Source organism: Mobula hypostoma, chromosome 6, assembly GCF_963921235.1.
Source record: "Mobula hypostoma chromosome 6, sMobHyp1.1, whole genome shotgun sequence".
Classification (NCBI taxonomy): domain Eukaryota; kingdom Metazoa; phylum Chordata; class Chondrichthyes; order Myliobatiformes; family Myliobatidae; genus Mobula; species Mobula hypostoma.
This window is the reverse complement of record NC_086102.1, coordinates 183,926,072-183,952,681: the sequence shown is the minus strand read 5'-3', so window position 1 is coordinate 183,952,681 and position 26,610 is coordinate 183,926,072. Positions and strand designations below refer to the sequence as shown.

The 26,610-nt window shown below is 42.4% G+C and overlaps 1 protein-coding gene across 3 annotated transcripts in view; it reads left to right on the top strand.

Annotated features, from left to right (window-relative positions):
- Positions 1-26,610, top strand: part of slc12a8 (solute carrier family 12 member 8) — a 148,818-nt gene that overhangs the window by 27,871 nt on the left and 94,337 nt on the right. The gene's annotated exons all lie outside the window — the stretch shown is intronic.

The following is a 26,610-nucleotide window of genomic DNA, read 5'->3' as shown; positions in this document are numbered from 1 at the left end:
TGACTGGTGAGTCCTACAATGCCACTGGTACCTCTGTATTGGATCAGGAGTTCCCAACCTGTGTTCCGCAGATCCCTCGGTTAATGGTTGGGGTCCTCGGCATAAAATAGGTTGGGAACCCCTGGATTGGGTTCATCAGCTGAGTGGAGAGGGGGGAGCCTGCCACACGGGCAACAGCTTGCTCTCCATACCCTACTGTCGTGGCTTACATACTGTCTTGCGTATCAAGTAGATGCCCGGGACGCAACATCCACAGGCAACCCTGACCAACGCAGGGTGTCAAAAATGTGACACCCATTCTGCAAAATTCAGGTAGCAATGTAGGTACATAGTTTATTAGAATTTTCCTTTTAATATTATTTTAAATTAATGTATTATGTTTGTATTATGAATAATTCTATAACTGTTGCTTACTCTGTAAGAGAGTTGGGTACTTTATAAAATTATGCAATTCAAAATCGTGCTTTGATATTCTGATTTCTAAATATGTCAAATTCTATTTTGCTCTACACCAATCAATGGTGATTATGAAATGCTGAAAATATATAGCAGGTAAGATGACTTCTATAGTGAGAGAAACTAGTTAACCCTTCATGTAATATAAATAATCTGCCTGTTACACCACTGGCAGTGAAGGTCTATCATCTCTAGTGGTGTTCAAGGCTTCCTTCATTATGTCAGTAGCTTCCCTTCGGTTTTCACTACTGGCAGTCATGTGAGTCCGAGATGGAGACTCAGGAATACCATCGTACTCGGGTGTAGAATTGCTGTTTTGGAAATGGTTTGTTTCACCAGTCTGGATTGTTAGCCCTGAGATGAACCCTCAAACCTGGAGGAATGGTGGAACACATTTAGCCTGGCCTGTACCCATTGACCTGATTGGCATGGGGTGACCCTTCCACGAACCGAAGCATAAAGCCCTGACTGCAGCCAGCATAGCCCTCCGGGTCGCTGAGACACTCCTACCCCTATGAAGAGGTTGTGGTTCCCCCGGAGGAGTTAATCTTTCAGGTCAATGACTTGTTGTTAGATCCAGGGAAGATTAGAAATCAAAAATGTTTTAAGTTTTGTTAAGAGAAGGCAGCTGCGGAGAAAAGAAAGGAAATGTGCATCAAGTGGGGGAGTCCCAAGTGAGTTAAATAACATGGCATCAGCTGAAATGGGGCTGGTAGATTCTGGTTAAGTAGAGATGTTTTGGCTGAAGGTTTTCTCCAGAGGAAAACATGAGAACAGAGATTGAAAAGTAACCAAAGATTCAAGATTCAAAGATTCAAAAACTTTATTGTCATTCTAACCATACATCAGCTGTGCAGGGCAGAATGAGACAGCGTTTCCCAGGAGCAGTGCAATCATAACATAACAAACGCAACACTAAATAATAAACATAACAATAAATAGTAAAACACAACAGCCACATGTCAGTTAAAATCAAGTTATAAGTGTCCAGTGCAAGTTAAAAGTGTCCAAAGCAGAGTCAGGTAGAGCAGCTGTTTAGCAGTCTGACTGCCTGTGGGAGGAAGCTGTTTAGTAATCTTGTGGTTTTAGTTTTGATGCTGCTGTAATGTTTGCCTGATGGCAGAAGAACAAACAGTTCATGGAGAGGGTATGAGGGGTCTTTAATGATGTACTGTGTCTTCTGGAGGCTTCGACTCTGAAAGAGGTCTTGGACAGAAGGTAGGGAGACCCCAATAACCTTCTCTGCTCCCCTAACCACCCTCTGCAAGGCTTTTTTGTCGACAGCACTGCAGCTGGAGTACCAGGTTGTGATGCAAAAGGTCAGCACACTCTCAACCACGCCTCTGTAGAATGTAGTTAAGATGTTAGTGGGGAGTGATGCTTGTTTAAGCTTCCTCAGAAAGTACAATCTCTGCTGGGCCCGTTTCAGAATCCCAGTGGTGTTCCTGGACCAAGTGAGATTGTCCGAGATCTACACCCCAAGGAACTTGATGTTTTCCACTCTCTCCACTGTGGAGCCGCTGATGCTGAGGGGTGTGTGCTCAGGCTGAGACCATCTGAAATCGACGATCATCTCCTTGGTTTTGGTGACATTAAGCATCAAGTTGTTATCCCTGCACCAGCTGTCTAGGTGTTTGACCTCCTCCCTGTACATTGTTTCATCATTTTTGCTGATGAGTCCCACCACTGTGGTATCATCTGCAAATTTAATGATCAGGTTCAAATCTGGCTGCACAGTCATGTGTTTGCAGTGTAAACAGCAATGGGCTAAGCACACAGCCTTCTGGGGATCCAGTGCTCAGTGTGATGGAGTCAGAGATGTTCCTGCCAACATGGACTGACTGTGGTCTCTCTGTCAAAAAATCCAGAATCCAGCGACACATGGCAGTGCTAAGGGCAAGCAGCGACAATTTCTCCACTAGTCTCTGCGGGATGATGGTATTGAACGCTGAACTGAAATCAATGTACAGGATTCTGGCATAAGTGTCTTTGTTGTCCAAGTGAGAGAGAACTGTGTGCAGTGTGGTGGATATTGCGTCCTCCGTAGGGTGATTTGGACGATAAGCAAACTGTAGAGGATCCAGCGATGAGGGGAGGCTGGCTGTGATATGAGGCTTGACAAGCCGTTCAAAACATTTCATCACTATGGGGGTCAGGGCAACAGGACAGTAATCATTCAGACAGGCTACAACTGATTTCTTTGCTGCAGGGATGATTGTGGAGGTTTTGAAGCATCTGGGGACAATGGCTTGACTAAGGGAAATGTTGAAAATGTCTGTCAGGACATCTGCTAATACATCAGCACATTCCTTGAGCACACGTCCAGGGATGTTGTCGGGACCTTCCACTTTTCGTGGGTTGACCCTGGCAAGGGTCCTCCGTGTTTGCTCTGCATCAATGATTGGAGCCGGCTGGTCAGATGGTAAAAAGGGACTGGCTCTCCCCCTTGCTGTAGTGTTTGATGCTTTGAAGCGTGCAAAGAAATTGTTAAGCCCGTCTGGAAGAGAGGCGTCGCTGTCATCAGTTTTCTGCCTGATCTTGTAGTCTGTCAGAGCTTTAATTCCCTGCCACATCCGTCTGGTGTCACCTGTGTCACAGAAGTGTCCATGTATTTTGCCCGCGTAGGCCCTTTTCGCTTTCCTGATCCCTAGTGAAAGTGCAGACCTGGCTGAGCGAAGTGTACTCCTGTCCCCCAACCTGTAGGCTGTGTCACGGCCTTCAGTAGTGAACACACCTCTGTTATCATCCATGGCTTTTTATAACCACGTGCGGTGAAGGTTTTCATCACAGTGACATCCTCCGTATATTTGGCTATGTAGCTGATTACTGCCCCCGCATACTCCTCAATATCTGTATGGTCGTCATAGGATGCTGCTGTTTTGAATATGTCCCAGTCTGTGTGCAAAAAGCAGTCTTGTAGTGCTGAGGCTGCTCCTTTTGGCCAGACCCTTATCTCTCTTTTCTCTGCTCTCACACGTTTAAGCAGTGGTTTATATGCTGGTGTTAGCATGACAGATATGTGATCAGACTGGCCTAGATGGGGGTGGGGGGCTGCTTTGTATGCCTGTGGTGTGTTGGTATAAAGTTGTATGAAATAAGGAAAAAAGTGTGATTGGTATTGGGGGAAAAAGTAGTAATGTGTGTAATGTGTCAAAGTAAAAGACCATAAGACATAGGAGCAGATTTAGGCCATTCAGCCCATCTAGTTTGCTCCACCATTCCATCATGGCTAATCCCAGAGCCTGCTCAACCCCATACACCTGCAAACTACTGTCCATGATTCATGTAGAAAAAACGTAAAGGCGTGCTAACCACTACGCTGTACACGGTAGTGTTTTGCACAACACTTTATGATACAAGTGACCCGGGTTCAATTCCAGCCGCTGCCTGTAAGGAGTTTGAACGTTCTCCCTGTGACCGCATGGGTTTCCTCCGGGTGCTCCGGTTTCCTCCCACAGTCCAAAGACATACCGATTGGTAGGTTAATTGATCACTGTAAATTGTCCCGTGATTAGCGTAGAGTTACTGAGCTGTGTGGCGTGGCTTGAAGGGCCGGCACTGTGCTGCATCTCAATAAATTTAAAAAAATGAAACCTGGGTGGTGACAGGGAGTTCAGTAGTCTTACAGCCCGGGGGAAGAAGCTGTTTTCCATCCTAACAGTTCTTGTCCTAATGCAATGGCACCTCCTGGCTGAGGTTAAGAGGTCAAAGAGATTGTTGGACAGATGGGAGGGATCATTGACAATGCTAAGGGTCCCGTGCACACAGATAGATATCTGATCAATATCTCTAAAGGGCGGAAGAGAAACCTCAACGAATCGTAAACATAAAATACTCTGCAGATGCTGGGGTCAAAGCAACACTCACACCACACTGGAGGAACTCAGCAGGTCGGGCAGCATCCGTGGAAACGATCAGTCGACGTTTCGGGCCAGAACCCTACGTCAGGACTGAAGAGGGAAGGGGAAGAGGCCCTATAAAGAAGGTGGGGGGAGGGTGGGAAGGAGAAGGCTGGTAGGTTCCAGGTGAAAAACCAGTCAGGGGAAAGATAAAGGGGTGGGGGAGGGGAAGCAGGGAGGTGATAGGCAGGAAAGGTGAAGAAGGAATAGGGGAAAACACAATGGGTAGTAGAAGGAGGCGGAACCATGAGGGAGGTGATAGGCAGCTGGGGGAGGGGGCAGAGTGACACAGAATGAACCTCAATGAATCTCTTGGCAGTCCTCACAATCCTTTGTAGGGATTTGTGGTCAGTGCCTTACAGTTCCTGTACCAGGTGGTGATGCAGCTAGTCTGGCCCTCTCAATGGTGTTCTTGTGAAAGTCTGTTCTCATGGGGTTAGGGTGGTGAGCCTCACTAGCCTCAACCTCCTCAGGAAGTGGAGGCGCTGCTGTGCTCTCTTGACCAAAGAGGAGGTGTTGAGCAACCAGGAGAGATCGTCTGATATGTGCACACTCCTAACTACACATATCAGAATCAGGTTTAATATCACTGGCATATGTCATGGAATTTGGTGTTTTTGTGGTAGGAGTGTAATTCAATATGTAATAATAGAAAAAAACATGAATTATAGCATGTGTGTGTGTGTGTATAAGTAGTATATATGTGTTAAATAAGCAGTACAAACTTTTTTAAAGAAGTAGTGAGGTAATGTTCATGGGTTCAATGTCCATTCAGAAATCTGATGGCAGAGGGGAAGAAGCTATTCCTGAATCACTGAGTGTGTGTCTTCAGACTCCTGTGTATATTTGCTAATCTACTAATCATATATATACTAATAAACAACCAGATACTTGGAGAGAACTGTGCTGTTTGCTTGCTTGTACAGGAAATATTCTGGAAGGACTGTAAAGAGAATAACTTGTAAGATAAGGGATGAGGAAAAAGTACGTCCTAACAGTTGATAAATATGGAAGTTTAATGATTGTATTTGCACACACATAGAGCAATGCATGTAGACTCCAGCTGAGGTCTCTGTTGGACAAACTCTTCTGTCTGGCTGCTGCTTCCTCTAGAAATGACTCGAGGAAACAGGCAGGAACTATAATATCCAAAGCAGCCAAGTGACAATAGGAAATGACATCACTTGCTTTTTATATATACATTTTTAATTTGCTGTTGGAGAATTAATTTGCTCCTGAAAATGCTTCTCTGCAACTGTTTAAAAAATCAAAGTTTCATCCTCCGAGTTTGAATTATGAAATATCTGATCCCTTTAGAAGCGTAGAATAGAGTGTAGTGGTCTGTTTTGAAATTCTTATGTGTTTTTAAAAAAAAAGTGCACAAAAGTGATACATAATTTTATCTATAACCACAATCTTTTTGTTTTATTATTACTATGCTTTCCACTGCTTGTTTTAAGCTGCCTCGCACTTAGGGAGAAGCGAATCTATTAGTTTGTGCATGGTTAGGAAGGATGCTGGTGTCAGGTCTTGATGAGTTCCTGACCGATGAGAATGTCGTCTTGCCCCCCCCGCCCCCGGGTAGGTTTCAAAGTTCAAAGTAAAATTTATGATCGGAGTATGTAACATGTCGCCACATACAACCCTGAGATACTTTTTACTTCGTACTTAGCAAATCTGTAGAACAGTAACTGTAAACAGGATCAACGAACAACAAACTGTCAATATGAATAAATAGCAACAAATAACAGGTATGAAATAACAAGATAAAGATTCCTTAAAGTAAGGTCATTGCTTGTGGGAGCACCAGAAATACAATGCAGTTATCCCCGTTTGTTCAAGAGCCTGATGATTGAGCGGTAGTAACTGTTGGTGAATCTGATGGTGTGAGTCCTGAAGCACGTGTACTGTACCTTCTACCTGATGGGAGCAGCAAGAAGAGAGTATAGCTTGGGTGGTGAAGATCTTTGATGATGGATGTTGCTTTTCTGCGGCAATGTTTCACGTAGATGTGCTCAATGGTTGGGAGGGTTTTTATCTATGATGTACTGGGTACAAGCCACTATCTTTTGTAGGATTTTCTGCTCAAAATATTGGTGTTTCCACACCAGGCCATAATGCCCCAAGCCAGTATGCCTTCCACCACACATCTGTAGAAGTTTGCCAAGGTTTTTGATGACAGGCCAAACCTCCACAGGCTCCTGGGGAAGTAGAGGTGCTGTTGTGCTTTCTTTGCAATTGTATTTTTGTGATGGGTCCAGGACAGGTCTCCTGGGATAGTAACACCCAGGAATTTAAAATTACTGAGCCTCTCCACCGCTGATCCACCGATGAGTACTGGCTCATAGACCTCTGGTTTCCCTCTCCTGAAGTCTACAATCAGTCCCCTGGTCTTATTGACATCGAGTGAGAGGTGGTTGTTATGACACCACTCAGCCAAACTTTCAATCTCCCTCCTGTATCTTGATACATCACCACCTTTGATACAGTCCACAACAGTGGTGTCATCAGCAAACTTGTATACGGTGTTGGAGCTGTACTTAGCCACACAGTCATAAGTGTAAGGTGAGCAGAGTGGTTTTATTCTGAAAGTTTTTTGACTTTGATTGCTGTCTTAATATGAGTAACTTTCCATATATCACAAAATTATGAGGGTTGGTGATTCTGCAACAGAGTTACTATCTACTCTTGCTATCTTAATTCGAATTGCAAGTATTTCATATCCCTATCATTGCAGTTTTACCCTTTTAATAGGAGGAATATTTAAATGTCTAATTGGTTGGAATGCGATCATTGCCTGTGGCCTTCCAACTGAAATGATTTCCTTTTCCATGGGGCGCGCCCCTCAGCCCCGCCATCTCCTGTAAGTCAGCTGACAGGATGCTGTGATCTCCGGTATGTGGTATGCATGACGGGCCTATGATAGCAGGGTCCACCTAGATGGTAATCCAGAGCACTGCAGAAGCTGGAAACCTACCATAAAAATGGAACGTGCTAGACATACTCAGCAGGTCAGGATGTACCTGTGGGATGTTTCAGGTGAGTAGTTCCAGTACTTTCTGTTTTTATTTACTCAAATATTTCAAGGGATAGGGTATTACAGTTGTGGATTGGGTGGTGGGGTGGAGATACATCCCTACCAAAAGAGGTGTAAGGTGTTCCTTCCCTCTGCTTGGTCACTCTTGGGCAAGGTGTAGCACCTGCTAAACTTCCAACCCCACCCAAATCCGGGTCACGTGAAACCATGGGAGCAGGTGGTTGATGGTCATATGATCAGCTGGTACATATCACAAGTTCTGGTTATGCAACCACTGATGTCAGGCAGTCAATCTCAGAAGAATATTTATAATGGCTGGGGTTACCCATTTTGTAAAGGCACTGCCCAGAAGAAGGCAATGGCAAACCATTTCTGTAGATAAAAAGTGTCCAAGAACAACCATGGTCAAAGACCATGATCGCCCATGTCGTACAACACAGCACATAATGATGACGATGATGATGTCATCTTTTTTAAAAAATGGGTTTGTGCTTTTATAGTAGAAAATTCTGAGAAGAAGGTTTGCAGAAGCTTTTACAATCGTGAAAGCTTTAGGACAAATAACGAGAGACCTGATTTGAATAGTCGAAGTTTCAATAATCAGCGGACTTGGGTTTAAGGTGGTTGGGAAATGAACCAGAAGCAATATGAGAAGTAGGATGTAAATAGTTGGGATTCAGAATGCACATCATGAGAGGTTATGGGATAAATATTTGAAGCAACAAATAGTATCAGAGATATGAACTGAGCGCCAAGGAGTGAGACCAGCTAAACTGTTCTTCAAAGAAACCTAATTCAAGTTCAAGAATTGAAGTTATGATTAAAAGCTCTTTAACTCATCCGCAGGGGAGAGACATTGAGATCTAAAGCGTGTGCCCTGTGATTGGTAAATAGAAGGTTGGAACGCAGATTGGCACAGGCTTCAGTGTGTTGAATTGGTCTCCAGCTTTCCCTCCCTTAACCCATGAGTAGACTGTCATCTTTCCACTTCACCCTAAAGCCTAGCCAAAAACACGAACTTTTAAACAATGTGAGTGCTGGAAAATTGAGGTAATAATCATAACCAAGCCTGAATGCAATTATGGTTCCCTACGGGACCTTGTTGAAAGCCTCCTCATCTAATTCATCACTCGTCAGAAATGTCCGAACCATAGCAATCTATACTAAAGAACCAGTTCATGTTTAATGTGAACAGAAAAAAAACAAAAAATACATGGATAGAAATGCCCTCAGAATATCTTAAACACTTTATGTCATGGAGTGTTTTTTTTAAAGTGCTGTTACGATTATAATGTAGGATGCAAGTCAGGCAGGCAGTGCACAGCAATATAATAAAGAGCAGATGATTTATTAATTTTTTCCACAATGCTGATGAAGAAGTAGGTACTGGAATGTAAACAAGGAGAACCTCCTGTTCCTTTTCAAATACTGCCATGGGATGGTTCACCATCTTTATGACATGGCTTCTGTTTAATGCCACATCCAAAAGATTGGATCCCTGGTGGAATACGCAGTTGGAACTGCTCTGGAGGGTGGCCAAGATTTTATCTGCTCAAACCAGATTGTTTTGTGGCAGAACTGAGGTAATGTAACAGAAGTTAAAAAATAAAGTGAAATCCAGATACTTCTGCATGAAAGTAGGGAAGTTGTTCGTTCCCAGTCTATTTGGAAGAATCAAGATGAATGTTTCTGTGTCATACCCAGGTTACACTCCTTTCTTCTTTCTGGGCCTCAGATTGTGTCTCTCCAGAGAAAGTATGCCTGACCAAAGAAATACTATAAAAGAATTGAACTTGCCTTGCTGTATTCCAGGACGCACTGCTATCTGACCACAAAGCTATTTTCCCAGTGCAAATTTTATCAGAATATCCAGGTGTGTTTATAGTTCACAAAGTTCAGTAGGAGCTGACTAGAAGGAAGAGAAATAACTGAAGCTTCACTGTACAATGTTTCCCAACTTTTTTATGCTATGGACCCTCACCAATCTGGATTATGGAATAGATGGCTTTGTGGCTAAGTTTGCTGACGATACGAAGATAGGTGGAGGGGCCGGTAGTGCTGAGGAAACGGAGAGTCTGCAGAGAGACTTGGATAGATTGGAAGAATGGGCAGAGAAGTGGCAAATGAAGTACAGTGTTGGAAAGTGTATGGTTATGCACTTTGGCAGAAAAAATAAACGGGCAGACTATTATTTAAGTGGGGAGAGAATTCAAAGTTCTGAGATGCAATGGGACTTGGGAGTCCTCATACAGGATACCCTTAAAGTTAACCTCCAGGTTGAGTCAGTAGTGAAGAAGGCGAATGCAATGTTGGCATTCATTTCTAGAGGAATAGAGTATAGGAGCAAGGATGTGATGTTGAGGCTCTATAAGGCGCTGGTGAGACCTCACTTGGAGTACTGTGGGCAGTTTTGGTCTCCTTATTTAAGAAAGGATGTGCTGATGTTGGAGAGGGTACAGAGAAGATTCACTAGAATGATTCCGGGAATGAGAGGGTTAACATATGAGGAACGTTTGTCCGCTCTTGGACTGTATTCCTTGGAGTTTAGAAGAATGAGGGGAGACCTCATAGAAACATTTCAAATGTTAAAAGGCATGGACAGAGTGGATGTGGCAAAGTTGTTTCCCATGATGGGGGAGTCTAGTACGAGAGGGCATGACTTAAGGATTGAAGGGCGCCCATTCAGAACAGAAATGCGAAGACATTTTTTTAGTCAGAGGGTGGTGAATCTATGGAATTTGTTGCCTCGGGCAGCAGTGGAGGCCAAGTCATTGGGTGTATTTAAGGCAGAGATTGATAGGTATCTGAGTAGCCAGGGCATCAAAGGTTATGGTGAGAAGGCAGGGGAGTGGGACTAAATAGGAGAATGGATCAGCTCATGATAAAATGGCGGAGCAGACTCGATGGGCTGAATGGTCTACTTCTGCTCCTTTGTCTTATGGTCTTACCATTAATCAAGGGGCTGTGGATCCCAGGCTGGGAATCCCCAGCTGGAAGAACTACACGCTGGTTATCCTGAAAGGTGAAAGCAGGAAGTGTAAGAACCAGCATGGATTTAGTACAAAATGCTGGAGGAACCCAGCAGGCCAGGCAGCATCTATGGAAAAGAGTAAACAGTTGACGTTTTGGGCTGAGACCCTTCATTGTGTTGTGGAAGGGACTATATTGAGAATCAGATTAATCATCTGCTAGTCAGACTCGGACACAGATGTGGAAATTTGAAAACTCTGATCAACCATTGTAGATTGCTCAAGTAGAATATCATGTTCAGTGCACAAAGCTAGTTTGCATTCAAAGTAGTTCTTGTTAGAGTAAATAGTATATCAATTATTAAAATAAATTATTTTATTATTCTGATATTAATCGCTAAAACACAGCTGTAATTTATTCTGTTCCTTGCATGATGAATCTCTCAGGTGTCGACAGATCAAGCTGGGTATGAAAATATAGCTGGGTATTGTCTCTGCAGGAAACTTGCGTCAGCTTTAAAATGCTGGAGACAGTGGGATCTTCCTCAGGATGTACTTCTGCTTTTCATCAGATACATGAATCAGAGAGCAGATTGTTACCTCAACTCCGTGATTTGTCTTTGTAATATGTGGGTGTAACCTTGCCACCCAGACTGTCGACAACAAGGAAGCTACTCTGTGGCCCCACACTTCTTCCCATTGTTCTTCCCATCATCCACATATCTAAAAATAAATTGACAACTTTGGATACTACATTCCGCTCAGGATGATCTTTAGTCAGTTTCAGAGCTTTTAATAATCTAATCTGGGTATGTAATTCATGCATATTTTCTATTTAATTATGGTATTCAAATTCCTTTAAAGTAAGATTCTCTCTTCACTCCAGGAGAAAAATTCCAAACCTTTTTGGATTGTTATACTTGCTGCCCATAACGCTGCTGGCATTCAGAGCAGCAATGAAGCTCTCTCCATCTCTGTCGATGTTCAGGGCTTCCTTCATCATGTCAGTAGCTTCCTCTTGGTTTTCACTACTGCCAGTCATGCAAGCCCCGGGTGGAGCCTCAGGAGTACTGCCACACTTACATGTAGAAGGATTCTTCATTGCTGTTTCTGTAACAACTTTGTTTTACCAGTCAGGGTTGTTAGCCCTGAGCTGCACCCCCAAACCTGGAGGACCAGTGGACCACTCTTAGTCTACCTCTGCCCTTTGACCTGTTTGGCATGGATGACCCTTCCAAGAGCCAAAGCATAAAGCCCTGCCTCCAGCCAACATAGCTCTCCGGATCATTGAGGCATGCAATTCTCCAAATCCTACGACAGGGTTGTGGTACTATTAGAGGTTGGATCTTTATATTTCAACTGAAACCTAGCAAATGGTGAAAGGACTTGATAGAGTGGATGTGGAGAGGATGTTTCCTATGGTGAGAGAGTATAAGACCCTATGACACAGCCTCAGAATAGAAGGGTGTTCCTTTAGAACAGAGATGAGGAATTTCTTTTGCTAGAGAACACTGAATCTGTGGAATTTTTTGCCACAGGTGGCTTTGGAGGCCAAGCCTTTATGTATATTTAAGGCAGAGGTTGATAGATTCTTGAATGGTCGGGGCATGAAGGGACACAGGGAGAAGGTAAGAGATTGGGGCTGAGAAGAAAATTGGATCAGATAAGATGAAATGATGAAGCAGACTCGATGGGCCAAATGGCCTAGCTCTGCTCTTATATCTTATGGCCTAAAATAATATTACATTGCTCATCTGTGCCAAGTTCCTAAAAGGGCAGACGAATAATTTAGATTTTTATATAAATTTGAATTGTTTGAAGGTCATATGAAGTTTTACAACTGAGATTACATTTGAAATTCATCCTTCATTATGCTTAATATATTTCTTATTATGCACATATTTCTAAATAGTGAGTTGTGAAAGGTAACAATTATTTCTCACTTGTTCAAATTAAATTGTTAATCAACTAACATTACAATTTTATTCTGTATGGGTTAAGCATATTTCTGTGGTAGTATACTGCAGTAGTAATAACACTTTGGAGATATTTCATTGGCTGTAAGTCAGTGTAAATCTCTGTATAAATGCAAATAAGTTTAGTTCTTTGTCGGGTATTTATACAAAAGAAATTGTTTGTCCCACTCACATGGACATATAGACTCGGGGCAATTGGATTTCAAGCTGAGCAGAGAGTTTGTATACTGCGTGGTATTCACATGGTGCCAATGCCTATTGGCAATATTTTTCAGAATAGTTATTAGAAGGTGAAAACCATTTGATCTTAGATAGTTTTGAAATTTAAGACCAGTCAAGGCAGTGAACTTAGTAGTATTCAACACTGTACTACTCAATTACTGGTTCTGAAGTGCTTTGCAGTCAGTGGATTACTTACAAAATATCATCATTATTGTAATAAGGTGGGGACTGGAACAAAGGCAGAAATATGGGAGAGAAACTAAATTCTGCATCGGGTACGAGAATATATTTTTTTTAACCTGAAAACCTGTTTATCGATGAAGGTTGGTATTAATTTTAGCTCCTGCCATTTGTGGCTTAATCAAGACATAAAAGTTTTAGCAAGCCAGGTCCTTTTATATCCTCTCTGCTGTGTATTCCAGACTAAGGTGATTGTAATTGCACTTGTACATAAGTTGCAGAGATGTTGGTAAAGTTATTGTAATTGTGGTAGCATTAAATCAGGGCAATTTACCGGTTGAATTGAGATGCAACAATGTTGTAGTGGAGAGGTTAGTGTGATTGTCTCACAGTTTGAGGAGCTGGCTTTGATTCTGACATTGGGTGCTGCCTGTGTGCAGTTCCACATTCTCCCCATGACTGTGTATTTCCTGCAGATGTTCTGGTTTCCCCCTTCGCTGCTAAAAATTGCCTCCTAGTTGTAGGTAAGTGACAAAATATCAAACACATGGGAGGAAAAAAAGTAAAAAAAAAAGTAACTTTATCAACAGCTCTGTAACTTATGTACAAGTGCAATTACAATCACCTCAGTCTGGGATACACAGCAGAGAGGATATACAAGGACCCAGCTCTAGGAAAATTGGGAGAGTGGGATTGGGGAGCTGACATGGATGAGATGGGTAAATGGTCTCCTCTGATGTGGTAAATTAAAGATCAATAGGTTTATGTATTATTTAACTGGTGATACCTGGGATAGGAAGTTGGAAATCTTTGTTCTGTGATCAATAGTTTGTAGTAATTTGATATTAACTATAGAATGAAAACAAGGTCCCCAGTGGAGAAGGAGAGCCTGTATGCAATACCAAAATTGGGTTAAGGACTGTAGTTTTTGGTGGATTACAGATCAAGGTCTCTTTTGCGACTGCTTGCATGGTTGGGGGGAGGGGGTTCGGTGCTTCTACTGGTGCAACGGGGGTGGGGGGGAGTGTTAATGCCCCTGCGTGGGAGGGGGGCTTTGGGTTCTGATGTTTCTATCATTCATTCTTTGGAGTTTGTTGTTTCAAGAATGTCTGTGAAGAGTAAGAATTTCAGCTGGTATACTGTGTACATTCTCTGATACTAAATTGAATCATTTTTGGCTGATGAAATGTTAACACTTTAAAAAGGACTGAAGTACAAATGGAGGAATGCTTTGAGATGGCTGATTGGAGCACTGGTTAGACCATGGCACTAAAGGAATGCACCATGGATACATTAGTACAGGAATGGTGCTCTGTGTGTAGAATGTGCTCAGTTAGCAAATGTATAAAGCAGACAACATTATTAATGTACAGGCTGAAATAAGCAATGAATGTAACAAAAGACATGCATTGTTTTTCTGCATTTCTTGTATATATTATATAAAGTTTGATTTTGAAATAAAAAATAAGATTAAGAGTATGCCAATCACCACCTTGAGCCTGCTCTGACATTATAAACTGTCATGGTTGATTCAATCTCACGTTCCTATTCTCTTTCTATTCCCATTGACTCCCTCGTAGTTCAAATGCCTATCAATCTGGATTAAGGACATAGATTAGTTGGAATGTATTCAATGAATTAGTTAGAGAATTCTAAAGAATCATGGCCCTTTTCATCTCCGCAACATCCACCTTCTCCAAAGGGATTCTACCACAAAACACATCATATTTCCACCCCCCCACCCCCCCATCGCTGCTCTATGCTCTCCACAGGGATTACTCCCTCCTTGATTCCCTTCTCCACTAATCTCCCTCCTGACACTTAACCCTGCAAGCAGCCAAACTGCTACACCTGCCCATTCATGACCTTCCTCGCCTTCATTCAGGACCCCAGGCAGACCTCCCAGCTGAGGAACACTTCACCTGCAAATCTGCTGGGGTTGTCCATTGTGTCTGATGCTCCCAATGTGGCTTCCTTTACGTTGGTGAGACCCGCCGTAAATTGGGAGACTACTTGGTTGAACACCTCCGCTCCATCTGCCAAAAGTGGTTAAGAAGGAATGCGGTGTATTGGTCTTCATCACTCGTGGAATTGAATTTAGGAGCCGAGAGGTAATGTCGCAGCTATATAGGACCCTGGTCAGACCAAATTTGGAGTACTGTGCTCAGTTCTGGTCGCCTCACTACAGGAAGAATGTGGAAACTATAGAAAGGGTGCAGAGGAGATTTACAAGGATGTTGCCTGGATTGGGGAGCATGTCTTATGAAAACAGGTTGAGTGAACTTGGCCTTTTTTCCTTGGAGCGACGGAGGATGAGAGGTGACCTGATAGAGGTGTATAAGATGATGAGAGGCATTGATCATGTGGATAGTCAGAGGCTTTTTCCCAGGGCTGAAATGGTTGCCATAAGAAGGCACAGGTTTAAGGTGCTGGGGAGTAGGTACAGAGGAGATGTCAGGGGTAAGTTTTCTTTACTCAAAGAGTGGCGAGTGCGTGGAATGGGTGCCGGCAACGGTGATGGAGGCTTTTAAGAGACTTTTGGATAGGTACATGGAGCTTAGAAAAATAGAGGGCTATGGGTAAGCCTAGTAATTTCTGAGGTAGGGACATGTTCGGCACAACTTTGTGGGCCGAAGGTCCTGTATTGCGCTGTAGGTTTTCTAAAAGTGGAACATCCCAGTGGCCCAACATTTTAATTCTGATTCTCATACCTGTTCTGATATGCCTGTCCACGGCCTCCACTTGTGCCGTGATGAGGGTGGAGGAGCAACACCTTGTATTCCACCTGGGAAGCCTCCAACCTGATGACATGAATATTGATTTCTCCTCTCAGTAAAATAATGTCCCCACAACTTTCCCTCTTCTTCCACTCTTCACTCTGGCCTTTTACCTCTTCTCACCTGCCTATCACCTCCCCCTGCCCCCACCTTCACTTTCTTCTATAGTGCACTCTCCTTTCCTATCAGATTCCTTCCTCTCTAGCCCTTTACCTTTCACACCTGCCTGGCTTCACCTATCACCTTTGAACCATCCCCTCCCCCACCTTTTTATTCTGTCATCCTCTCCCTTCCTTTCCAGTCCTGAAGAAGTGTCTCGGCACGAAACGTCGACTGTTTACTCTTTTCCATAGATGCTGCCTGGCCTGCTGAGTTCCTCCAGCATTTTGTGTGTGTTGTCCTGGATTTGCAGCATCTGCAGAATGTCTTGTGTTTATGATTTTGCAGTTGCTGGAAATCCAGAGCAACACACACACGAAATGCTGGAGGAGTTCGGCAGGTCAGACACCACCTATGGAAGTGAATGAACAGTCGGCATTTCAGACTTTCATCAGGACTGTGTTTATAGCATTCAGATGGAGATCGGTCACTTTCATCGAACGCCACAGTGCATTGGGTGGCTGGTCCCTTTTCCAAGGGTCATTTTAGTTACGTAAGTTAGAAACTCAAATCATCAGTGGCATATCTAGAAATTTGTTTGGAAGAATAAGTATATGTATTTACCAAAAGTGTTAGTGACATAGGTTAAATAAACTCTGTCAGGCTGTTCAGACCTTAGTTACAAATATTAACAGGTAATGTGGCACTATTTCTGGTAAATTAGGGAAGTGAACCAAAAGAATGAAATCTTGCTGATACCTTTTGAAATGTTCTTTGCAGTCATTACAAGAGGTTGATGAAATATTCAGCAAAAACTACTATATTGCAATTAAAAATAAAATTCTGTGGTTAAATAATGCTGATGCAGCACATAGGGTTTATGAACGGCAACTGTAAAAGGCTGAGGTGAAAAGTAACCCTGATACGGCTTTCATTTGAATCCTTTGCAGTGAAGCGCACACCACTTCCTGCAAGACTGTTCTGATAAAATGCAACTTCAGAAACAATACTCAACCCAAATGTACCAGTTATCGCACGCTCTAGTTCTGTATGCCCAAAGAAGGTCCATAAAGGCAGATTGAGCATATTAGATACGTTTGACTGATTGTTAGAAGACATAATAAGGCCTTGGCGTAAGCTATACCTGATTCTGCAATTTGAATTGTTTGAGCAGGTTCCAAGTTTCAATGTACACTTGTTATCAAACCTGAGATTCATCCACCTGCAGACAGCCACAAAGCAAAGAAAAACCATCTAAAGAAAACATCTAAAACCCAACATGAGGAGAAAAAAAAAAGAAGAAATTGTGCAAACAGCAAAAAGGGAACAGATATGAGACAGAATATGAAACAGCAGACTGAAGAGCTCCTGAAACAGCCCAGGAGTAACAGTCACTAAGTCAGTTCAGTTTAACACTGTGTAGATGAATTTAGGCCACAGCCATAGAGACAGTTCCACAAATAATAAAAAAGAGTAAATGCTTGCGAATGTAATCACAATTAGTTATTTGACTGTGGACTTTAAGGCACAACTACATAGAAAAAAGTAAATATATTTCCAGTTCAAGGATATTTGGTTAATATATTTACTAATCTTTAGGAAAAAGGAATAATTATTTAATGGGTGATTTACTGCAACTTCTACCCTCACTCAAAAGTGTGTATTACCTTATCCAGATCATATCTCATTTATATCTTTAATCATGAAATTTCTTTAAAATAGAAATGCTATGTTGTGGAAGTTCAAAAAAAGTCATGTTATTTATGATTAGCACATAAATACTGCTTGGGAATTTAAATACTCCTGTATCCATTATAGTTGGGCATTGTTTGGAATCTTACCCATTTATTTTTCTTGTGATGGGCATTCACTGTTCAGGGCCATGGTCCTTGGTGCTAAGCTCTGCTTTCTAAATACAGCAGTTGACACTTCTAACGATCCAGCAGTTGGTTTTTGAGTAAGTTAATCTTCCAACCAATATTCTTTGTTTAGCTTCTTGTTGTAAACATGAGCTAGTTTTCAGTTCTTAACATAAAAGGTGAACAATCATCAGTCTGAAGTTAAAAGGACAGCTTTGCAAGCAACAGCACTGTCTCTGGAGCAAGACCTCCTGGCTCACTGCACAGGGCTAACTTCTCCAGTTGAGCAGTGTAAGATAAAGGTGTTATATTATTGGGCTTGCATTAAATCCGACAACGCTAGCTAAGTTATTTAGTTCAAGGGAGCTTGCAAACCAGATTGATACTATCACTTTCCCCATCAAATAGCTGATCCACTGTATTAACAATTGGAAAGTTTGTGTAATCTAAAAGTCTCAAATAAAAGTAGGTAACTACACTCATTCTACTTCTGGTGTTCCCACAACCAATGGTTTCACTTTAAGGACTTTTTATCTTGTTTTTTCATGCTTGGTGTTTATTGCTACTAATTTATATTTGCATTTGCACTGTCTGTTGTCCATTGATCCTTTTTACAGTTACTGTTCTATAGACTTGCTAAGTATGCCTGCAGAAAAAGAATCTTCAGGTTGTATATGGACTCATGTACATATTCTGATAACAAATTTTACTTTGAACTTTTTTAAAACTTTGTTTCAGCTACATAGCTTTAATTGTGAGTAGACGGAGACTCTGTCTCCAGAACCTTTTAGACCATTAGTATAAAAAGGTATCTAAAAAATAATTACATGTGTGGAGTCACCCATGTAGCAAAAATGCACTACAAGTGCAAGAGAGCAGTCAGGCTTTTTTAGGAATGCTCCAGGAACATCAAGAAAAATGACAGAAAGACGGGAGACTAGAATCCATTCCTCTGCCTTCAATTTCTGTGACAGATGATTCATTTGTCAGAAACTCATTTTTTTAGCTGATAGGAATTGCACCTGTGTTTTGGAAATCCTTTGTATTTGAGAAATTATTTGTAATTTGGAACTATTTTATGAGATAGAAATCTTTGGTGAGCCTTAAATGTGTTTTTAATAATTTTATTTAAAGTTAAATGTGTATTACTAAAAATAAATGAAATGTGTTTAAACTATTTTGTTAGCTGGAAGTATCTTCTCCTCAGTAGAGAGAGGGGATCCACCTCTCAAATAATGAGTTTCGGCTGTTGAACTCGCCATGGAGGATAAACAAGGAAGTGAATTAGTCTTTGAGGTTTAGGTGGTTACCGTATAATCTCCCTTTAGTGAGGGTATCTGTGGCTATTTATTGTGGATAAAGCTTACGATCTTTGAGTTTAGAACTTCACAGTCAGCAAACTCAATGCTGTCATGTTCTGATTAAAATGAAATGTGCTTTTCGGGTGATGAAGAATGAATGGAAAGTTGAAGCGTCTGGAATGTTTAATGTGATTTTCTTTAGTAAGTGAAAAACTCATTTCCTAGCCCGGATCTCTGTTGTAGGGAGGAGATGATGTATTTTGAGCTGGATTCATCGTCCAATTGGTAACAGAAATCCTGTTTTAAATATTTTGGTTTCTTTTCTGTTTTGTGTGAGAAGATTCCTGGAGGTTTGGGTTAGTTTAGTGTAGCTTCTCCTTGTTGAGGGCACATATTTAGTCAAAAGGATGAACAACTGTAGCTGACAGCTGGGAAGTACAACTGGGTGTTATTCCTTCGTGATTTTATTCCGTGTTTTGATTTCCTCTTTGACAAAGCTTCAGTTCATTGTTATGCTCTCACTTGGCTAATTTAAGACACCATAATGTTGGGAAACTATAGATATGGTTTTGTTCCCTGTAATTCTACACATTTCTTTTTGCAAGTCCAAAATATTGTTGCACTGTGATCCCTCAAGATTTCTGTACCAACTTTTTTAGAATAGAAACTCCATCATAAGCCAACAACTTCTGTGAATTCTTGTGTTCTGTCCAAAGTAAACTTATTATCAAAGTACATATATGTCACCATGTACAATCCTGAGATTCATTTTCTTGCAGGCATACTCAATAAATCCAATAATCATAATAGAATCAATGAAAGAGCACACCCAAGAGGGTGGACAACCAATGTGCAAAGGACAGCAAACTGCAAATACTAGAAACCTATTATAAATAAATAAGCAATAAATGTCAAGAACACGTAATGAAGAGTCCTTGAAAGTGTGTCCATAGGTTGTGGGAACAGTTCGGTACGTGGCAAGTGAAGGTGAGTGAAGTTATCCTCTTTGGTTCAAGAACCTAACAGTTGAAGGGTAATAGCTGTTCCTGAACATGGTGGTGTGAGTCCTGAGGCTCCTGTACCACCCTCCTGATGGCTACAATGACAAGAGAGCACGGCCAGGGTGGTGGGGGCTGCTGATGATGGACGTTGCTTTCCTGCAACACCACTGCGTGTAGATGTGCTCAGTGGTGGGGACGGCTTTACCTGTGATGGTCTGGACTGTATCCACTAATTTTTGTAGGATTTTCCAATCAAGGGTATTGGTGTTCCCATACCAGGCTACAATGCAATTAGTCAATATACTCTCCACCACATACTTATAGAAGTTTGTCAAAGTTTTGGATGTCATACCGAGTCTTCGAAAAAAAACCCATAAGAAAGTAGCGTTGCTGCTGGGCGTCTTTGTAATTGCATTTACGTGCTGGGCCCAGGACCCGTCCTCAGAAATGATCACACTGAGGAATTTATAGTTGCTGACCCGCTCCACCTCTCATTCTCTGATGATGTCTGGCTGATGGACCTGTAGTTTCCTCTGCCTGAAGTCGGTCATCGGTTCCTTTGTCTTGCTGACATTGAGTAAAGAGGTTGCTGACGTGGCACTTTTCAGCCAGGGTTCAATCTCCCTCCTATGTGGTGATTCGTCACCACCTTTGATTCAGCCTACGACAGTGGTGTTGTCAGTAAGCTGAAGGATGCCATCGGAGCAGTGCTTGCATCTCAAAGTGTAAAGTGAGCAGAGCAGGGGGCCAAGCACGCAGCCTTGTGGTGCTCCTGTGCTAATGGAGCTTGTGGAGGAGATATCGTTGCCAATCTGGACTGACTGGAGTCTGCAAGTGAGAAAATTGAGCATCCAATTGCCCAAACTCCCATGAAAGAAATCTTTGATCTTACCAAACCAGCATTTAAATATAAATTTGTCAGATTAGTGAAGATTGGGTGTAGCAGGGTTATGGCTGCAAAAATACCCTCATCCTATCCAAATAGCAGAAGATAAATGCCAAGTAAGCAATTAGAATAATGTGAATTGAAGTGTTAGTTTCTTTGGAAATGCATTCCCTGATTAAATTATTCATAATGATCCTCATTCCGTGTCTCACTAATATCTGGGTTACCTATAAGGAATTAAATTTATGATTACTTAAAAGACCATAGTCATATTTGGAAAGGAGATGGGACAAAATCTTAAAGTGACCTGCAGTGATGGTCAGGTGCTGTGAATACTGATTCAGTTTATGTTATTGTCATGTACTCCAGGGTGTAATAAAAGTCCTTGCTTGTGTGAACCTCACATTGTAAACAGTGTTATGTGCTGTGCCATGTAACGGGGGTGATCATCGTCTTCCATCTGTCTTTAATCTGAAGTTCTTCAAATTCAAAGTTCAAAAGTTCAAAGTACGTTTATTATCAAAGTATGTATACATTATACAACCTTGAGATTCATCTCCTAACAGGCAGCCATGAAACAAAGAAACCCAAAAGAACCTATTTAATAAAAAGACTGTCAAACACCCATTGTATAGGGGGAAAAGCATGCAAACAAGAAATGCAAACAAATAGTGTTCAGAACTTAAGTCTACACAGAGATACCCAAAGATCAGTGCACAGCCAAGTAAACGTTACGGATCAGCAAGCTGAGCCAGCCCCTCCCTTGCCTTGGCCCCCTCCACCCTGACCTTTTCAATCTTGCTTGGCACCTAAATCATCGTCCAAGCATTGGGTTCAGTAGCTTCGATACACTCTGGGATCTGGACCAGATCTTTCCATTCTTTTCTCTATCCAAGACCATGATTGTTCTTCGCAAATTTTTCTACAGAAGTGGTTTGCCATTGCCTTCTTCTGGGCAGTGCCTTCACAAGACAGGTGACCCAGGTGCTATCCATACTCTTAAGAGGTTGTCTGCCTGGCAGCAGTGGTCACATAACCAGGACCTGTGATGTGTACCAGCTGCTCATGTGAGCATCCGCCACCTGCTCCCATGGCTTGACATGACACTGATCGCGGGAGGCTAAGCAGGTGCTGAAGAATGGTCTTGGCCCCAAATGTTGACGATTTATTCATTTCCTTAGATAGTGCCTGACCTGCTGAGTTCATCCAGCATCTTGCCCAAGGGTGACCTGCAGGCTAGCGACGGGAAGGAGCACCTTATACTTCCTTTGGTGGAGACGCATCTCCAGCCTGCCTCCAGAGAACAATGTACATGGTGGTAATAATAAATACAACAATGAATACAAAAGAAGGTACAAAACAACAGAATGGTACAAAGTTTGTAGGGCAGTCTACCAGAGTTAAAAACAGAAATGGTAAAGAGACAGCCATTGGCCCTATTAGAGAATACAAATGGACGGGAAAGCAGGAAACCAGTCTGGGTGCTGGCTATTAGTGGAAGGCCTCTGAGACTAGTCATGGTCTGAAAACGGTAACAGCAATGGAACAAACAGATACTGTTTGAGAAGGGTGGTGACTTCCTTTTGGGTAAACACGACATTTATCTGGGAGTGCATTTTCTTTTCTAAGTAGTGATAAAGTCTTTGGGAAATGCTTTGTTCCACCCTATTTTTCAGGCATTTTTCAAAAAAAAACAACAAATCCTGCTTTCAAAAATCAGCTTCTTAAACATGAGAATTCCTTAGTCGGATAGAGTTTTTATATCATTAAATTATAAGCAATGCTTCTCTAATTTTGACACAGCTCCAATATTTGCCTATCGTTAAACGTGTGAACAGGAGTATTGAGTTTGGCAAAATAACTTGCAGTAAGCCGCAGTCTGTACACAGAGTCAAAGGTTGTGTCTCATTATTTAGCAGCAAATTGACTGGCCTGCTTCTGGTATGTCCTCTCCTGACCATGGGATTCAACATCAACTTTGACTAAAATAATGCTAAGCAGTCATAAAGAAAATCCCATTATTCTGTCAAGAAGTAAATGTGCAGGTTATTTTCTAAATATGGAGAAAATTCAAAGATCTGAGATGCAAAGGGACTTCGGAATCCTTGTGCAGATTTTGCAGGTTGAGTTGGTGGTGAGGAAGGCTAAGGCCATGTTGGCATTTATTTCAAGAGGTCTGGAATACAAGAGCTGAGATGTGATGCTGAGGCTTTATAAAGCACTGGTGAGGCCCCACCTTGAGTATTGTGAATTGGTTTGGGCTCCTCATCTAAGAAAAGATGTGCTGGCATTGGAGAGGGTCCAGAAGAGGTACACAAGGATGATTTTGGGAATGAAAGGGTTATTATATGAGGAACATTTGATGACTCTGGGTCTGTACTCACTGGAATTTGGAAGGATGGGGGGAGATCTCTTTGAAACCTTTCGAATGTTGAAAGGCCTAGACAGAGTAGATGTGGTAAGGATGTTTCCCATGGTGGGGGAGTCTAACACAAGAGGGCACAGCCTCAGGATAGAGGGGATGTTCATTTAAAACAGAGAAACTTCTTTTGCCAGAGGGTGGTGAATTTATTTCCACAGGTAGTTGTGGAGGACAGGTCATTGGGTGTATCTAAGGTGGAGATTGATAGTTCTTGATAGGCCATGGCATCAAAGGTTATGGGGAGTGGGGCTGAGGAGTGGGGGGAAGAGGATCACCCATGATTGAATGGCAGAGGGTCGTGGTGGAGGGAGTACATTCAGATTGGAGGATTGTGACTAGTGGTGTCCCACAAGGATCTGTTCTGGGACCTCTACTTTTCATGATTTTTATTAACGACCTGGATGTGGGGGTAGAAGGGTGGGTTGGCAAGTTTGCAGACGACACAAAGGTTGGTGGTGTTGTAGATAGTGCAGAGGATTGTCAAAGATTGCAGAGAGACATTGATAGCATGCAGGAGTGGGCTGAGTAGTGGCAGATGGAGTTCAACCCGGAGAAGTGTGAGGTGGTACACTTTGGAAGGACAAACTCCAAGGCAGAGTACAAAGTAAATGGCAGGATACTTGGTAGTGTGGAGGAGCAGAGGGATCTTGGCGTACATGTCCACAGATCCCTGATAGTTGCCTCACAGGTGGATAGGGTAGTTAAGAAAGCTTATGGGGTGTTAGCTTTCATAAGTCAAGGGATAGAGTTTAAGAGTCGCGATGTAATGATGCAGCTTTATAAAACTCTGGTGAGGCCACACTTGGAGTACTGTGTCCAGTTCTGGTCACCTCACTATAGGAAGGATGTGGAAGCATTGGAAAGGGTACAGAGGAGATTTACCAGGATGCTGCCTGGTTTAGAGAGTATGGATTATGATCAGAGATTAAGGGAGCTAGGGCTTTACTCTTTGGAGAGAAGGAAGATGAGAGGAGACATGATAGAGGTGTACAAGATAATAAGAGGAATAGATAGAGTGGTTAGCCAGCACCTCTTCCCCAGGGCACCACTGCTCAATACAAGAGGACATGGCTTTAAGGTAAGGGGTGGGAAGTTCAAGGGGGATATTAGAGGAAGGTTTTTTACTCAGAGAGTGGTTGGTGCGTGGAATGCACTGCCTGAGTCAGTGCTGGAGGCAGATACACTAGTGAAGTTTAAGGGACTACTAGACAGGTATATGGAGGAATTTAAGGTGGGGGCTTATATGGGAGGCAGGGTTTGAGGGTTGGCACAACATTGTGGGCCGAAGGGCCAGTACTGTGCTGTACTATTCTAAGTTTTATGTTCTATGTTCTATCCAATCAGGAGGAACAGACTACAGGGGTGTAAATACCATTGGACTAGACATGCCCAGGCGTCATCCCTGAAGAAGGTGGCAGGGTTTCTCATCAAAACATTGGTTATAGTCGATACCTGTACCTGGCTGGAAGCCTGAGAAGAGTTTATTCATCTAAATATTTGTTTATTAAACATAATGATGTGGTTTTAAGATCAGCTGTAGATTTTGTAGATGAGATTAATACCTTGGGTTAGTAATTCTGTTGCCTCACCCTGAATGATTTTTACCATGAAGGCACAGCAGGAACATAGAAAAATCAGATGCTCATTGGGAAAACTCATTCAAAGCATTTACTGGCCATTGCAAAACACACAAAATGATGGAAGAACTCAGCAGGGCAGGCAGCATCAATGGAAATGAATAAACAGTTGACATTTCAGGCTTCAGGATTGGAAAAAAAAGAGGGAAGATGCCAGAATAAAAAGGTGGGAGGAGGGGAAGGAGGAGAGCTAGAAGATGATTGGTGAAGCCACGTAAGTGGGAAAGGTAAAGGGCTGGAGAGGAGGGAATCTGATCGGAGAGGAGAGTAGACCATAGGAAAAAGGGGACACCCAGGGGGAGGTGACAGACAGATGACAAAATGCAAGAGACCAGAATGAGGAATTAAAGAAGAGGGGAGGGGGAGGGTAGTTTTTTTTACCAGTAGAAATCGATATTCATGTATCAGGTTGGAGACTACCAAGACTGAATGAATATTAGCTTTTGCTCCTTGACCCTGAGGGTGGCCTCATCACGGCACAAGGGAAGGCCATGGATTGGCATGTTGGGATAGGAATGGGAATCACAATTAATATTTTTAGATATACATTCCTTTACGTATTTTTGGATATGAGACTACAATTGGGAGAAAACATCCAAAAGTGTTGACACTTAATAAATTAACCGGTGGTGTTTTTTCAAATACCCATTTTAGTTCTGACAGTGGAAACAGTCATCTCCAGTGACCAGGTGGAGGCCAAGATGTTGAAAATACTCAACAGGATGGGAAGTGTCAGAGGAGAAATGTGCAACTGTGATAGAAAGTCATCTCACCATTTGCTATCTCTTCCTCTCTCCACAGAAGCTGCCTGATATCTCCAATTTTTTCTGCATTTAACCTGCCATCAATAATGTGCTTCTAGAACAGTTACAACATTTTTCCAAGTTCAAGTTTAATTATCATTCAACCATACATGAATAGCCATGAATACTGCCAAACAAAACAGCGTTACTCCGTGGCTAAGGTGCAAAACACAGTAGCAACAGTCACACACAGCACAAAGCACATAAAACACATATAAGTTATCAATAAATTACAGTCACATGGAACAAGATAATCCAAGACCCTGAGCCCTGAGTCCATGGATGTTGCAGCAGTCTGCAGTCGACAATACAGCGTCTTCTGCTGAGTGAACACTGGGGGGCAGTACCAACCCCAGCTTGGATGCCGCTCTCCTGGGCAGCTGTAAATAGGAGAGCTGCAATACAGCAGATGCTGGAATCTGAAGCAACAAGCAATCTGCTGGAGGAACTTAGTTGTTCAGGAGCATCTGTGTTGGGGAGAGGAAGGTGGGAAAGGGATTGTCAATGGTTCTGATGCAGGTATCCCCCCCAGCAGATTCCTTTTCTATTTGCCGAAGATGCTGCTCAGCCTTCTGAGTTCCTTCAGATTGCTTGTTGTATCAGCAGCAACAAACAATTCAGTCGGCCAAGTGACATCTGTGAAAGGAAAGGAGACATTGCCGTTTTGGGTCAAAACTATGCGTCAGGGGTCTCCGTAGATACAAATATCTGTAGCCATAGATTTCTTTTGATGCATGTTCAAGCCTTATAACTTTGGACAATGATTAAGCAAAGTAGTACGTGGCTAAGTGGTTAAGGCATTGGACTAGTGACCTGAAGGTCATGAGTTCGAGCCCCAGCCGAGGGAACCTGTTGTATCATTGAGCAAGGCACTTAATCACACATTGCTCTGCGATGACACTGGTGCCAAGCTCTATGGGTCCTAATGCCCTTCCCTTGGACAACATTGGTGTTGTGGAGAGGGGAAACTTGCAGCATGGGCAACTGCCAGTCTTCCATACAACCTTGCCCAGGCCTGCACCCTGGAGAGTGAAGACTTTCCAGATGCAGATCCATGGTCTTGCAAGACTAACGGATGTCTTTATA